This window comes from Parasteatoda tepidariorum, chromosome 11 (genome assembly GCF_982258835.1).
Source record: "Parasteatoda tepidariorum strain Cologne lab strain chromosome 11, Ptep-v5.0, whole genome shotgun sequence".
Taxonomy (NCBI): domain Eukaryota; kingdom Metazoa; phylum Arthropoda; class Arachnida; order Araneae; family Theridiidae; genus Parasteatoda; species Parasteatoda tepidariorum.
In genome coordinates, this window is record NC_141765.1 from 25,967,062 (window position 1) to 25,985,281 (window position 18,220).

At 26.1% G+C, this 18,220-nt stretch overlaps 1 protein-coding gene across 2 annotated transcripts in view; it reads left to right on the top strand.

Annotated features, from left to right (window-relative positions):
- Window positions 1-5,900: 5,900 nt before the first annotated feature.
- Window positions 5,901-18,220, top strand: part of LOC107438659 (protein O-mannosyl-transferase TMTC2) — a 392,194-nt gene continuing 379,874 nt past the window's right edge. For both annotated transcript variants that reach the window (XM_071187375.2, XM_021146497.4), the window contains exon 1: window positions 5,901-6,256. The gene's annotated coding sequence lies outside the window, so the exon portion shown is untranslated. The remainder of the gene's footprint in view (window positions 6,257-18,220) is intronic.

The window sequence follows — 18,220 nt, forward strand, 5'->3', positions numbered from 1 at the left end:
TTAAAATACATTGGATTATAACATATATAGAATTACCAAATCTAACCACATTTTCTAAATTTTATCAAACTTTATAAAAAACCATTTTATCTTTAATTTTACTATAATCATTACTAAAGCGTTTTGGTAAAAATTACCGTTTTATTTTTATGTTCCCACAGAGCTGGAAATTCAATAAAGTTTACCATCTAGTAGTGGTCATCATGATTTTTTCTGGGCGTGTAACTAATTCATATATTTGTTAAGCTAAAGATAATTTATGCTTTTATTTATTGCTTAGAATGTTTTTCATTTTAGTTTTTGATTACTTAAATGCTCAACTCATATTTTCATAAAATTACGAGTTTACTAATAATTTAGTAACCAAAATCTCCAAAAACAACAAACACTGCATTTTGATAATATATAATAAAAAATTTTAAAATATTGAAATTGCAATAATAACTACACGAGTAATCTACTTGTTGATAAATTTCAAACAAATTAGATAAAAATAATTAAAAGAATCATTATGCGTATATGAAACATAATATTTTAAGATAGTGCTTTTTAAATATTACAGTATATTGGACATATTTATAGGAATGGAAAAGATTTTCTCAATTTATATTTTATGAAAAAAATGTAAAAACCGTGAGTCATATTATGCAAAGACGTTTTTCTGAAAACTTAGGGTAAAACTAAGAAAAAAAATCGCTTTTAGAATTGACACAAAGTAGGGATGAAATAAGATTTCGTTATATATTAATAACATTTCCGTAAGTTAGTAGACACAACTAACTTTTAATTTTTATTTGATTTTAATTTAATAGTTTTTATTTAATGTGGGAATGGTTTTATTGTTTATTTTTTTGGTTTTTGATAAACTAAATTATAACTACTGATAAGAATATATGAAGAATGCAAATTTATAATTTAAGTTATACAGTTTTATAAATTAATTCTACAAAATAATAATTAATATTTGTTTAAGAAGAATACTGTTTTTACTATTAAACTAATACTACGTATTTGAGCGAAATATCATTAGTCTTTAAATCTTAATATTTTTTTCAAAGATTTAAATTTTATTAAAAATTTTAGATTTTTGATGAAATTTACTTCTGAAATAAATATGTTAACATTTTAAATGATTTCTTACTTAATGCGTTTATCAATAACACTATTTTCTTAAAATGTTTGTGATCTAAAATGTTATTAAACAGTAATTATGTAACAAAAACACGTAACTGTCTATAGTTAAGAAAATATAAATTAAAATAAATTAAAATTCTTAATATAGTAAAAGATACTCAATTAGTCATTGAAATTTTTAAAATGTGATACATTTTGTTAGGAATTAGAAAAAAAGAATTAAACGATCATCTCTTCGATGTAATTTTATGTTTACAATTACTAATTGTGCACCACTTTTAAAGTGACTTTATTACATAGCTTACTATACTGCAATTTAAAAATATATCCTTTGCATTCACTCTGCGCAACTGTTTCAACAGTGTAATCTTTATTAAATAGCTTTAAATTCATAAACTGTTGTTCCACCATTTTATCTTTAAATATTCCTGATAAGTTTACAAATGAGTATTACTTGTAAAAAATTCATAGACTTTTATGCAGTCGAATAAATTAATATTATCAATGCAAAAAGATTTCAAAGATATAAAATGTTTATTCACAAGTGAATGAAAAATCATTATTTCAGGTGTACCCAAGGTCAAATACTAGTGGGCCAATTCAAGAATAAAAAAAATATATGCAATTCAAATTTCTCACATCATCATTTGACAAACTGAGCTTTAACGGTAGATGGTTCGTAGAGCTGAAGATAATATCCTTACTTTATAACCATATATTTGATGATATGTCTACTATAATCTTTTATAACTTTTTATGAATTTTATAAATGTAATATTTAAAAAAATTGACTGAGCTTGGTTCACTACACTGAGAAAAGAAGTACGATAAAAAAAAACAGAATAAAATAAAATTTATCGTGTTTCTGGCCCTGTTAGAACACCAAAAAACCGAATTTTTACCGAAGCGTTGTAGTAATGGTATTGGTAAAATAAGCAATAACACATTGCATATAATGTATGATAAAATTAGGTGAGTGTGGTAAAATTCGGTAATTTTAGCATGAAACCTGAATTTATGTCATAAAAACCAATTATTTGATTAAATTTACTTTTTTGTATTTTGTATTTTTGTATATTTACTTTTTATAAGGACAGAGAACCAGAATTTCCGTTTAACTGTTACCATACACTGTTAAAATTTTTCGGAAAAAATGATTGAATAACAATTTATTTAATTGTTATTTTACCATATTAAAACAAAAAAGACAAATAACCATAAATAAGATGCTAGTCAAACTGATAATTTCTAGAAAAAGCCATTTATTAACTGGTTAAACAATCGGAATTTTCTTGTATCAACTAGGCCTGCTTAATGAATTCGCCTATTTCCTTACGGCTGGATAAATGTTATAGTCGAGAAGGCTAATCTGTCAATCTCATGATTGAGGAAATAGGGGTTTGAGTCCCTGTGTTGACACTACAATATTTCCTCCATTTCCTTCAACATATGAAAAGTTTTCAGTGTGTTGCACTCCCCAATTTGTAGTTCTGAACTATTAAAATACGATAAGCTCATTCACGCATTAATTGCACCATCATGAAGCTGTTTAGCACTAAAAGTCTATAATTTCCCCATCTTTTACGCTAGGTGAAACAGCCAGGTAAACTAATGAAACCGCATTCCACGGTTCATTTGATAAAACTTAACTCAACCACAACCTAAGTCCAATGCCCATTACCTAGCGAAATGCTTATCTCCAATGTCCAGTTAATATTGTTTTACGTTTTTGAAACCATGCTAGTTGTAAATGTTCAAAAATCCTTATAGTTTTGATTTATGGTTTCTTAACCATGCTAGTTGTAAACGGTTTCAAAAGCGTAAAGGTAATAAATGTTCTTTAGGGTTAATGGGATGGATAAACTGCTGCCGGTTATTTCACCGTAATTTTGGAATGAAAGATCCAACAACGCATGATAAAAAGAAATTACTAAACGAGAAATAAAATTACCAATGTTTGAAAAAAATTGCCAAAATATACGGTTCAAATTCCAAAAAGTACGTTTTTTTTTTAAAAAAAGAAAAAAGAAGAAAAAGAAACATAATTGTTATTAGTATGCAGTACGTTAATTTCACCAGAATTTTTTTTCCTCCGTGTAGCAAATTCGATAATATGGTAAGTATTAAAAACTATAAAGTAATATGTTCTAATAATCGGTCATTAGCATTTTAAATGTTTTTTTAAAAATTCAAATAATTAAATTTCTTATAGCAACAGATAAAACTCATTTAAATGATGGAAATTAATTAAATGTTTTATGTGTAAATGTTTATCACCTCAAAAAAATTGAATAAATTTTTCTTGAATATTTTTCGCGAGTTCATTAGTAGGGTTTTTACTTTTCAGGTTCATGGTATTATGGCTGCATTTTTCCAGTCTATTTACATCACAGTCTTTTAAATACTTCAAAATATAGAATATCATGACGTTCACAAAATTTTGTTGGATAAATACAAATTTGTTTACTATTGCGGACCATGAAAAAACATTGCTGTTTTGTTCCAACCGATTTTTTGAAATATAAAGGGGGTCCTCAGTGTATGGTATGCACTTTCATTCATTTATGATTCCTTTATAAACTTAGTATTTTTAAAAATAAATTATATTGCGATTAAAATGTTAAAATAAAATTTTGCGGGAATAAATATTAATTTTATCTGCACAACTAAAATACATATCTTTAGCTGATTTATATTTAAGATATGTTTTTAAAGCAAAAAATATATAAAAAATAATTTTGAAAAAAATTATGAATAAATTAATTTAATCTCTCTTACATTTTTTTTTATTTAAATTTTTCTTAAAAAAATGCTTATTCTTAAAGAAGATATATTTTTAAACTAGATTTTAGAAAAAGGAACTAGTCTTATCTTGTAAGTAGGTGGAAAATCAAATGAATTAAAATGTATAATTTTTGAATACGTAAATATGCATTATTAAATTAATTTCTTTAAATTATCAAAACTTTAAACAAATTTTCCAAAAACGTTAAAATCAAACAGTTAAATATTAAGTAATGCAAAAATAAAATTTAAAATACAATATAGAAGTACAAAATATTTCATCCTCACGAAAATGAAATGCTTTAATATTTAAATTGCCATGTCATTTATCACATTCGAAGCTTTTATATTAAGTATGAAAAATTAAGTAATTTGTTTAAATAGTCTTACATTATTGCCGTAGAGAAGAAATATAATTCATGATTTGAAAATGTGCTATATTTTATTCTTTTTCTATTTTTAAACGCTGCGCAAAACTGTATTATTGTATTCTATAGTTACTCAGTTAGTACTGCGATTTTTTTTTATTCAATTAGTGCATTATATATTTTTAGTGTCTACTAATAATAAACAATGAATGCTTTAAATCATGTCTGTTTGTTTAATAATGAATGTTCTGAAGTAAGGAATGTTTTAAATCATAATAAAGTATTTAGATCTTAAAAAATACTCTTCAATTAAAATTTTTATTTTGTTAACAAATGAAAAAATTTAATATATATATATTGTTTAATGTATATTTTCATATCTTTAAATCGAAAATTTATTAATCTTTATTTTGTTTTTATACCTCAGCTTAAAGTAATGCATTATTCCATGGAAAATTATTTATACTCATTTTCACAAATAGCTAAAATGTATTTATGTTTCGGTATTTTATTTACTAAAGTCATTTTAATGTTCGATACAGGCTCGTTACTTACTTTTTTTTCCAGTTTCTGTCAACTATATAAAATTGCATATTTAATATCAAGAATTTTTAAAATAAATCAAATATCGCGATAAAAATTTATCAAATTAAAATAATGTTTATATTTATTATGTATTTTTCTCCTTATTTGAATGGAAGTTTTTTCCTATATTTTTATAATAATTTAATTTTAATATTTTGATGCTGAACTCATGAAATTTAAATTTTAGTTTGAAAGTGAATTACAATTAATATTTTTTCAAATGTGAATTCCTGATAATTAGTTAAAAAGGAATTAATTATTCCTTATTTCACTATTTAAAATCTTATAGCATATTTTTACAATGAAATGTTAAAAAAAATATTTAACTTTCTTTTTTTCACATCTTCTATACAATTATATAAATTATATGTATAACAAAGTGTACAATGTGTGTAAGTTTGAAGAGTTTGATTCAATATTGGAAAAATGTTAATACTATTTTACAAATCTAATGTATTTTATCGTTGCTTTTTTATTTACAAAATATTGCCTACATCATCATTAAGTGCTTCATTTAATAATTCATAATCTGTTTAAAGCATTCAGCATTTGACATCTCATTTCGTTTAAAAAAAAATTAAATAATTTTCTTGGTATAAAAACGCACAGTAATTTTATCTTCTATAATTATTAAAATTCTTCGCGTCATGCTAAACGAAACATAACATAATTATATCTTTATTTCATTTAAAATAATTATAAAATGAAAGTTATTAAAAAAGATTGAATAAAGAGTCTGATATCATTAAAAGATTGCAGCATCCCATATGTTCAAATCTCCCTCATCCTTTCAAGTTCATAAACTCCCCTGAAAGTTCTATCCTGAAGAAACAGGGAAGCATCCTTTACCTTTAGTTTTCCCTCGACGCTTGTAGCAAAACAGCTGTTTCACGAAAACCTTTCTTGGACGGAGTTGGAAAAGTTTGAAATGATCTTCCGATAGAGGGCGCCTCTCTTGGAGTCGGCGCATCTAAAGAGCGCACTCTCAAGATGCGCTGCTATGTACCTCTCGATTTTCAAGGAATCTGCTTAGATACGATCTGTCAAACCTTAGAGTAGTATGCGACTTGGCCTGACCAATTCGGATACTGCATGACTCTTCAATTTTCGACGTTTGAGTGACTTGGTCTTGAGTGACCCGCATGTTTTTTGAAAACAGAACGTCCAATTGTCCGTCACTTTCTCCTTTTGTCTTTGCACTAAAATTAACTTACAAAAAGATAAAATAAAGATAGAAATTAAATTAAAAACTTTGAAAAAGCTTGTATTTGAAGTGTCCAGTACAGTGCTGGACAGTTTGTTCTGGCTCGATTCCAGGGCTGACCGTCTGAGACCTTTGGAAGAAAGAGAGAGATTTTTTATCACTGAAGCAGCTTCCTTTAAGGGTAAGCTGATTTATTTAATTTTTGTTCCTAAGTTTGCGCCGTTATCAAATTTTGATTACTTCCACCCAATTTTTTTTAGAATTAACATATCCTTTTAAAGTATCAAGAATTTATGACAAGCGAATATATCTCTATATTTATGTTTAAAGAATGATAAGAAATAATGATTTAATAATAATTTGTATCAGTCAAAGAAAATTATCCGCAATAAGTGCTCGAGAAATTTTAAGTCTATAGTTTTAATAAATCAGTTATACCCGCATTGGATTTTAAGCTTGGTTTAATTTTTTTAGTTTAATTTTTGGAGTTTGCTCAAGCGAACTATATTTTTCATATTTAGGCGAGCTTAACTATTTACCATATATACTATTTTGAAATATCTGTAAAAATATTTAAATAAATTCTAATAACGCATTTTTGAAACACGTTTATAAAACATTGAGCTTGTACAGGTCTGTATCAAGCTGTATCTAATTGTAAACTGTTTTTATGATTCAGTCATCATGACCTTTAAAAAGTTTTGGACTTTATTTATTTACTCAAGGTATGAGATAAGTCTAAAAGAGAATTTTTCGTGAATAATAAGATAAGTAAATAAAAAAAACTTTTCCTATAATAAACAACAATTTATAATGCTCTTTAAAGTTCAAATATTTTAATATATATAATTTTACAAGAAGAAAACATATTGTGACACATTATTTAATTTTCTGAAATTATTCAAAAAAATTGTTAAAAAATAACTTGTTACAAAATCAGCTCCTGCGAAACCATAGTTTTTGTAGTCGTAAAAAATTTCAATGTACTTTGAGAAGGTAGTAATTATACTACTTTCAAAGGTAAGTACGATATAAGAAAGAAAATTGTACTTAAAATATTTTTATTTGATCAGCGCAATTTTTAGAAATTAAGTTTGAAATTAATAAGTTATGAATTCGAAAACTTGGCTATATCCTATTTCTGGGAATTTATATAAATCCCGTATTCCAAACATCGAAGAACGATATAGATACAAAAAAAAATTAATTAAATTGCTCAAAAATTATAAAAAATACATTTGAAGCAGTTGAGTCTTTTAATACAACTCATAAAAGAGTCTAAATAATAGATAAGCAAATTCATAAATTTATAAGTATTTTAGTGATTATTTATTTATTTAAATGAATAATGAAAAACGTATAATGATAATCATATGCTGTTAATACATATGGTACTCGTATTGCGTCTGCGCTATGTCGAAAGCATGCTACACTGTTGTAAATTATGGTTTAAAAACCTACATTGAATGAATAAAGCTTTACAATAATGACGTTCAGTGTTCGCGTTTTGGTACATTTTTGAAAAAGTAAATAAAGCTTCACGTAACTGGTAACTTCACGGAATTAAATAAATTTACATTTTTGTTATTCAATAGTATGAATTAATATATAATTATTTAATGTTGGCGGTTGTAAGCTACTGGAATTTAATGCTTTTTGTTATTTTATTATACTTCATTTTAATAACTAGAGTTTGCTTTTAGACAATGCAGTTTAAAATATGGGACCTATGGCTGCTCGTTTAGTACCCGATTTTCCGATATCGCCATTTGATTTTAATAAAATAATTTTTTTTCGGAGAGAGTTTTCGTTCCTCTCTGATGCTATTTTCCTGTTAGATTCATTCAATTATTCAAAGATTTCACTTGTCAAAAAAATGTTGCTGAATAATTTATTATAATAAACCCTATATATTAATATAGTAAATTATTAAAAAAAAATTTGAAAAATACTCAACCATAACTTCTTTAGCTCCGATAGTTCTTTCTAATGAGCTCAGGATCACAAAATATTATCATGAAGCCTTGGATTTTAACAGAGTATTATTTATTAACTATTTTACGCAGCTAAAGTTGTGAATAAGTTTAGCATTTTTCTTGAAAATTTCAGGCTTGCGAAAATTTTTTAGGTTGGTGAAAAAGTTTCTTCCAGCACAATTATTGTTCTCTACCGGTTTTGAGTTGAAATTTATGTAATTAAAAACATTTAATTTAAAACTTAGATATGCTAAAAGCATATTTTAATTAAATTAAAAGTAAATAAAATAAAATTAAAAATATTATTTCAAAATAAAATTTTCTGAATTATTTTTTTAATTAAATTTTCAAATTTAATTAAATTGAAGTTATTTTCTTAAATTTAAATTTTAAAGCTTAATAATTGAAACACCTAATACATTTTGCTTAATTCTTGAAATATTGACACATTAATAAACACATCATATTATTACTGTTGTCTAAGAGTATATTTTGAAGAAAATATAAATGCGTACATTTTTATATTACCTTTTCTTGAGAGTACAAGGATATTCAAAACATGTTTTTCCGAAAGTTATTAAGAAATTAAATTAATACTTCATAGATTTGTTTCGGTCAACTGTCATTTACTAATTAAATGTAAAAGCAATAGTTATTAGAAATTTAAAATGAACATTAGTATAGTATAGTGAAGTTCCATAAATTCGTTCTAAGCGCATCAGTTTTATTTATAGTAGCAATAATTGTTTAAAAATACGATATGTGAAGCTATTATTAGCTATAAGAAAAAATTATATTTCAATATTATCGTTGTAAGGAAAAAAAAGCAAATAAAGATAAAAATCTCTCGAAAGCAAATATTTTTTTGGAAAAAATCCGAATAACAAAATAAAATTCAATAAGTCTAGTTGCAACCCAAGAGGAACATTTATTCTTAACAAAATATTAAAAACCTTTGAATGCATCTTAGAAAATATTTCAGCAGAATAAGTTGGAAACTTTGTTATGCAAAAATTTGAACTTATATGCTAAAAATCATGCTTATAAGGAAGCAAAATATTTCTTCTTATTTATTAAAATAAATTTCACTTTGAATGAAATATTTCAATTTTTCAGAATACCAGAAAACTATAAGTTGAATTTCATGAATAAGTTGTGTAATAATATTGAATACAAAGAAACATAAAAAATGTAAATAAAAAGTAGATTTGATTTAAATCGAATTTTATTCATTTAAGGGTGGTTTGAATTGAGTCAACAAAACGTGTTGTAATTGGAATGGTAAATTAAATGACTTATTTTTTACAGAATATACGTAACACTCACATTTTAAAATGCATATTACATTTTTAATCATTCAAGAATGAATATTTAAGTAAATCAGTTTATCTCAAAGTATTCGTTTTTATGCTTTAGTTTGCTTTTTTAAGTTGTATACACCAAACGTTTCTGTTGTAGCTTCTAATACCACTTACCAATATCAGCAACCCTGATTGTTGAAACTAAACGAATTTACGGCAGAAGGTGCGGTTCCTTTTTTTAGTGGCTCCATCTATAGCCAAGAATATGACAGCCACACACACACACACGTCTCAGCCCGTTCTTAGGGTGGACCGATGCATACATCCCTTCATTCATCCAAAGATCGTACTTTCGAAATAAACCAGAGAATAATCTATCTCCAATTCAGTATCCCCAGAGGTATTGATTAGTTATGGGAACATGAAGGACTTTGTGATCAGACAGATTTAACGTACATCAGTCACCATTTACTACCCACAGAGTCTTCGGTTGGTGGGGATAGTACTCAAGACCTCTTGGACAAGGGCTCAACGCTCTACCAACCAAGCTATCCCGATTCTCCAAACGTTTCTAGGACTATAATGTTGATAATAATATATAAATAACTTGGGAGATTGTTTCCTATGAGATTTAAAAATATGTTTAAACGAAAAGAAACCCTAAAAATTTGAAAACCGAAGTGTAGATATGAAACATAAAATTATTTTTATATGCACTTTTTATTTTATTCTTTAGCATGAATGTAGTATTCCTGGATTAAATTTCCTATAGCATAAATTGATAGTAAAAAAACGCTTTTTCATAGGAGACGAAAAAAGTTGGTGACATTTTGAAGCAAAAGCTCAAACTTTGATGGTTAATCAAATTCGATGAGAACAAGAACAATTTGTACGTTATTAAGTTAGAAAAGTATTTATATACAAAATCAGCATGATTGTTGAAAGACACACAAGACATTTTGCTTGTTCACTAACTAACTTGTTATATTAATCTATCTATATTAGTTACGCAAATATCGCTTTTCAATTTAATTTGCTTTGATTTTTGCTCATGGTTTTGTGTTTAAGAAAAATGAAAAAAAATTTTTGTGGTTAAAATTTTATTTATAAGACTTATCACACATTTTAAAAGGGAAGTTAATGAATTCTGCTTTAAAAAGATAAAAACGATCGATCTCTAATTTATTTTTCTTAAAACGTTTTATGAAAAAATTTATTGACTTAGTGATGGAGCTAATTTATAGTTAAAAATGCATTCTTTTTCTGAATGTCTTAACTAAAAAATCTATCTGTGTCTCGTTCAGACTTTTATTTATTTAATACCATTATTTTGTTTTTGGAAATGTTAAATAACCAAGAATTGTAAAAATCACATCCGATTTTAATTAAACTTTTTCATCGCTAAAAAAATGTTGCTTAATTGTTCTTTCTTATTTAGTATATTTTATAAGAACATAGTTTTTAGAGAAAATTTGAAAAAAAGAACTCAAAGAATAAATTAAAAGGTAAATGGTTATGCGAGAATGGAATTTCGCAAAAATTTTCTCCATTCACCTTTTCTATTTATATTAAATCTTTTTAGATTTTTTTCGTCAAAAACTGTTATTCTAAAATATTTCGTTCCTATGAAAAAAATTTTTCAAAGAAGGAATATTTTCGAAAATAAACAATAAAAAAGACCTCGAAGAATACATCTAAAAACATATGTAAAACTAAGTAAACCATGTAAAAATATTTAACGCTATTTTTAATAAAAAGGATAAAAAAAAAATTTCGAGCTGTTGCTTACTTGAAATAAAAACTAATATTCTATTTATCATAAATTTAATATTAAAACTATGTATTGACAAACTAAGTTCGTCCAAACTAAGTTTGTATTTGAGATTTCAAGGCAGTGTCTGTTATATAAAGTTTTAAAATTCTGTATATAATTGAGTTGGAACATTTGATTTCTCTCTATTCTAAAAAAAAGTTTTTGCAGTTAATTTTGTCCCCTGAAAAACTTTTTAACTACGTGATGAAAATCTAAGATTAAGGAATCAATTCATTCAGAATCTTTCAGGGAAGACATTTAGGGCATTCAAATCTTTTACATAATTTTAAATTTTTATTTATTTTAGTTTTAAAGCACGATTTTGCAGTTAATAATGAAGAATAACCGCTGTTCACAACAGCCAATCACATGTCTGAAAACGGCAAGCTTAAAAAAGTGATTTACAAGTCTGAATTTTCTTTTTCAGAGATGCAACCAATCACAAAATAGTTAGAATTTCATTCTACAGTTTTACAACATCTCAACTTATTTCGTATTGATATATTGATTAATCTGATTATTTGTTTTCTAAAACGTTAATTCGTAAGTTTAATCTGGTTTTAAATCTTAATTCGATTTGTTTATTTACAAGTAATGCCTAAAAAGAAAAGACCTAACATTACTAAAAAGTCGCAACTCAATGCGAAAGCTAATCGAAAGCGGGAAAAACGTAAACTTCATAGTATAGAAGAAAATAATGCTCTTTTGCTTATACAACCTAATGATGATTCAACTAACAAAAAAAAAGTTAAACTAACAAAGGTTGAGCTAAAAGAGAATGTGTGTAATTGCTACACAGTCGCAACAACATCGACTTTCATTTGCCCACATCAAACCAGACCTGTAAATACAGAAAATGTGGTTGGAATGCACACTGTACCAATTCGCTTTCTCAATGTTGACAATGATATGGACCAAAATCCTAATCCACCTATTTTAAAATCAAAACAACATGAGTTTGCTGGTGATTTATCGAAATTGTTACCTATCAAAGTGGCAAAACATAGTCTTGGCAAAATGTTTTCAAAATGCAGTTATTGTGGAGCTTTGAGATTTGCTTCTGCAAAAGGGCGCTCTGTTAGTTATTTTGCTGAATATTATTAAAATATTTTTTTAAAAATTACCCTGTTCTTAACAATATTGCTTATTGAAAAATATTATAGTGTTTGCATATATATATACATATATATCTATATTGAATTAAATGTGTGAAAAATATATTCATTTCTTAGGGACAAAGTCTGTATTATTGTGATTATCATTTTTTTTAAACAAGTTTCATATTAAGATTATATCTGCACATTGATGTTAATTTCTGACAATTTTGGCTCATTTAGAGAACAAATAGGACATAGAAGGAACTGTAGTCAACGAAAAAAAGTGACATTGATATTGACACACTGCTTATTTTGCATTTAAGAAAATTAATTCTTTTCGATGATAACAGTTAATATTCAGTTTAATATTGAAATATATGAAATCAAAGCATTCTTGGTTTTGCGAAGCAAACCAAGCAAGAATTGCGAAGCAATTCTCCGGGGGTTGGCGAGCGTCAGCGAGCAGGGGGCGGAGCCCTCTAGTGCTTTAAACAATTGTTTACACCATATATTTCTATTTGTAAATTATATGAAAAATGCATTTTATTAAGAATAAGAAAAAATAAGGTTTTGTTTAGCATTTCGTAACATATTTGTTATAGCTATTCATTTAACACGTTAGAGTTCATTCATTGGATCATAAGTTGTTAAGGGACAGGTTATAAAGACTTATTTTTAAGCCACAACTATTGATTTTTTAAATAAAACAAATTCCTTCCGTATATTGTATTTAACTTTTTTACGAATTTTTTTAACTAATTAACTGCATGCGTAATTCTTTTCTGTGACTCATGAAGTAAAGTCAATGTTTACTTTAAAGTTTCAGAAAGTTGGAGGTTAGAGTAAACTGAACTTCAGTATAAGTCAGGCATTTTGAATATGTTCTTTAAGCTTAACAATTTCATGGCGCAAAGAAAAGAAAGATCTTAAGAAAAGTAGTCAAAGTGCCCATACTTTAAAATGGAAATAATATATTTTTGTTTAACACTAAGAATAAGAAGAGATTTTTTTAATTCATTTTGAAACAGTTATAAAATTACAGATTGTTTAATGTTGCAATTTTTACCCAAATATCGCACAGATTTTTAATAGCCGCTGTCTTTTTCTGAGTTAATGGTAAAATTTTCCGAACACGGTTAACTTCCAAACAACAATTTGCAGTATTTTCCCTTATTCAGATCTGAGAGAAACAATTATTCATCATTGATATTCTTTTTAATTTACAAAACTAATTATTTTTGAATATGAATGCAAGAAAATATTTATTTTTTTGTAATTTGTATTTTAGTAGAAATATGATTCCGATTATCTAACAGATTTTTCCAGTAACTATTAACTCAGTTTTTATCATATAAGAATACCAAAATATATTTTTGCTTTTAATTATAGCAAAAAATATTCATTATAAGTATTTGACTGATTTCCCTTAAATATAGTATTTTGCGTTCTAAAATTACAGTTTAAAATTGAGTAAGAATTTGCATACCATGTAAATTAAAAAGTTGTCGACCATTAATAAGTAAAAAAATTACTAAAAAATATTTTTTACATATAATTATGTTTGAATAAACGAAACGATTGGTTGCTTCCAAGACGCCCTAAAATATAAAGTTTCTGACATCTGTACTAAGTCTAGCATTTGCACCGAAGCGTTTCACATGTTTCGGATTAGATCCCCACTGATCTTAAACTAATTGGACGATGTTTCTTTTGTTTCCATTTAGTTCAATTTATTATCTTTTCATTTATAAAGTATAAGTATATCATAAAAATGTTGCTTCGTTAAATAATGTTATAAGTTCAATTATCTATTAAATATTGAGACAAATAGAAAATGTTCATTTTTATTCAAAATTACCCTATTAGTAAAAAGTTATGTTAGATGTGTTCAAAATTACATCATTAAAAAAAGCTTGTTTTGTCTTTTTTTTTAAATTTTTCCATTTACTTTAAAAATGTCTTAAGTTTAAAAAACTTTCGAAGCTAGGTAAAATTCCTAACACAATATAGCACTTGATAAAATATTTAATCAAACAATCATAACAATAATTGTTTAAAAGACTGATTTCAGTCAATAGTGAAATCACTCAATGTGGTGTTATTATTTTTTTTGAATTTCAGATATTTTTCTGCAAACTTCCCCATCTCAGTTCGGTTTATGGGTCATAGTTATGAGGAGCAACAGTATATAAATGTATTCACACATAAGTAAAATACCATTTTGAAATGCTTAATGCTTTGTTTTTAAAAATTTGACTTACTTTTGTAAAACTGGTACATTTTTACATGTTATATGAAAATGTTGATCACTTAAATCCGCATTCACCTTTTAACTTATGTTATGAGCTCCCACAAGTATAATAATTAAATTTGTGTGTAGGTTAAGGGAAGAATTTATGTGCTGCAAAATGCGATGAACTGTATCACAATTCCTACCTCTAAAACTAAATCAGTTGGAGAGAAAAGAGGTGTTACTAAATTGTAGATCATCATCGATTTAGTACGAATATACAGTTTCTAAATTTTAGAAATAAAGCGCTTAAAGCACGTATTTATTATTTTAGGGTTAAAAAATCCAAACTCGTCTGAAAAAAAAGGCTTTTTTATTCTGTAAAAGTACTTTTTTGTGTCTGATTTAATAACTTAGAATATTGTCTGTTCTTACTAATTAGCATATTTGAGGTTATTCTCTCGAATCATTAAAATTTTGTCTTAGTACGTGAAATCCAATCATTAGATTAAAATTTATTCTTAAAAATTCGTTTTTTTCCTCTTTTATTTTGTTTTTTACTCACTGTATACCTAAACACCACCTTTGTAATCATTGTTGATGCCTTTCGAAAATTAAAAGGATGGATTAGTGGGCCTCTGTTGATTAAAAGTATTTAAAATAAAATAAATAATGATGAAATAGCATTACTATTGGTTAATAAGGCGACATTTTAGGGATTATATTTTGGCATCATTTTCTACCATTGTTTTAAATTTTTATTCTTTTTTATAACAAGATTACTTTAATACCAGAGACAGCTTGAAACCTTTGTTTTTTAAGCAATAATGTAAATGTTAATAAAATGACGTTTTATAAATTCAAGTTTAATTAATATATTTTCATAAATATTTGATGATTTTAAGGAAACATGTGTCTTCATTAAAAGCTATAAAAAATCATTAATTATTTCTCTTAAATTCTTGTTTTAAGTTAAGCAGAGAAATTATAATGTAAGAGCAATAATAGAATATTTTCAATTTTGAAACAAATTTATTACTATATTATTTAAATGAAAGGTTACTAAAGTAGTTTGGGTAAAAACAAATTTCGTAGCAGTTATTCGTGGAATTGTCGCAAGACTTTATTTATCTTTTTGTAATTAAGTTCTTCGCTTTACTTATTATACAAACAATCAGAATGAATTTTAGTGTTTGACTTTTAATACCTAATATTATTATAACTGCTTTTTTTGAAATCTGAGAACAAACTTCCTATTAATTTATTAGTTAAAAATAGCATTTAATTTCGTAAGTTCTAGGAAATGTTGATTGTTATTATTGAGAATTGTTGTGATGTAAACTAGGAGTTTAGAATTTTATTTTTCAGTATTAATCAATTTCATCTTGAAATATTTATATGTAAAGAACAAATAATTCCATATGGCGAGGAATTTTACATTTCAGTTTCGCATAAACTTACAGTGAATAAATAATAAACCACCATACTTGATTTGCTTCTTATTTTAGAAAATTTTCATAGGGAATTAGTTATTATTATTTAATAATAGTTATTATGTTCATGCTACACAGATATAAAACAAGTTTTTTTATTGTATTATCATCATTGATAAGAGGATTTTAATAATGGTTTTTAAGTTTTATGTCCCTAACTTCGTAGATTTGAAATTTTAAACCTTTTGCAATAGAAAATGATCAATAAAAGCTATTATGTTCATGCTACCCTGATATAGAATAAGTTTTTTTTTAATTGTATTATCGGCATTGATAAGTGGATTTTAGTAATGGTTTTTCAGTTTTATGTCCCTAACTTTGTAGATTTGAAATTTTGAACCTTTTGCAATAGAAAATGATTAATAACAGTTATTATGTTCATGTTACATTGATAGAAAATAAGTTTTTCTTCTTGTATTATCGGCATTGATAAGAGGATTTTAATAATGGTTTTAAAGTTTTATGTCCCCAACTTTGTAGATTTGTAACCTTAAGCCTTTTGCAAACGAAAATAAGCTTTTGAATTAAGTATTAATGCAAATTAACATACATAGATAATAACTTATCTGCATTTACGTTAAATGAAGGGAAAAACCACGGAAACAATCTTGGTTTAAACTTTAACCCAAGATCTGCCTTCCACTGTTGCAGTTTTTCTCAGCATTGCCAGTTCAAAAGGAGAGCAGTACATTAATCTTTCATCTCATTCCAGGTTTCGAATCGTTGAACCTTAGTTTTAGAGTGAGAACTCTATTTTCTCAGTCGTATTAGCCATCCATTGCAAGGATGTATGGTTTTTGATGTTTGAACTCATACTTTGTAATTTAGAAGACGAATTAGGAAGTAACGGAATTCATAAGTCAAGTACCTGTATAAACTCTGAGTCAAGGAACTAAAAACTTTCTGGCAAACTAGTAGAAGACAAATTTGCTTGGCGTGAAGAGTAAAACCACAAAACTCTTTACTCTTAACTTGATGGCAGCTGCACTGATACCGATGTTTTGTCCTCCGCCGGATTAATTTGCCTTCTACAGAATTATCGTGTAGAATGTAATTGTTATCAATTATAAGAATATAATTTTGGTTAAGTTTCAAACAGACAAATCTCAAACATTTAGAGGGGCAAGCATGTATGACGTTGTCAATAAAGCGCAAAATCTTAAGTTATTTTCAAAAACAAATTTTCACTCTACTAAAACTTCAGAAATTAATTAGCATGCTATAACTACGGTGAACTCACAATAATAGCTTCGATTTGGGTTATAAACTGTCCTGTATTATTTGAACTAGTTTTGTCAAGTGGTATTCTTTTCTGTAAAAGATGAATGATATACAAACATATATTTCCCATTTTTCTTGACCTCGAATGCCTTTTCATCGTACAGAATGTATTTAGAATACTTTCAAATTTCTATTTTTTTTTACAAAAATAAAAATTTATATTTTAAAAAGAAAATCAAAGGTGTTCAATCAGGGAATTTTAAAATGTTGATTAAGGTCCCGAGTGAGGTACTTGAAATTACACTATACCAGAAACTTTAAACTTGAATATCTCTTCATTTTCAAGTTGGCTGACTAAAGGCTGGTTGGCTATCTAAGGTAGTGGTAATTATTGTGAGGCATTTCAAAATAATTACAATAAATAAATAAATAAATAAATAAATAAAATTGAATAATTTATTTATATATTTTGAGTTTTATTTAATGAATAGCAAAGTTGAAACAAAAACTCCTTGCAATCATAAATTAACATTTTTATTCTAGTTTTATTTTAAGTTGTAGAGATAATTAGTATGGATCTAAACAAACAGAATGTGCAGGCTTTTAAATATTCAAAAATACTCTCTTTTAATGCCATATTTTCTCATTATGTCAAAAGAGAAAAAAAAGTTTTGGCCTTTGAAAACATTCGAAGAGTCTAATTTTTAAACCTACTAGACCAATAATCATAAAAAACCTGAACACAAAATATTCTAAATGTTTCTGACATGAGCTATCAGCATTTTTTTTATAAAATTAATTAATCTTTTGAGTTGACTGAAAAAATCCATGCTGTCTATTTTTGCATATTAAATAGTTGTGGATGTAGTTAGTTTAAAAAGTAAACATCCCGTTTGATCTACTGTTGTATATATTTAAATACTAAAAGTTATTTGTTCATAAGGTAACATATTCATCATGTTTTGCCTATTCTCTTCTGTTAGATTTTGAAATTAAGGGAAAATAAGTTGACAA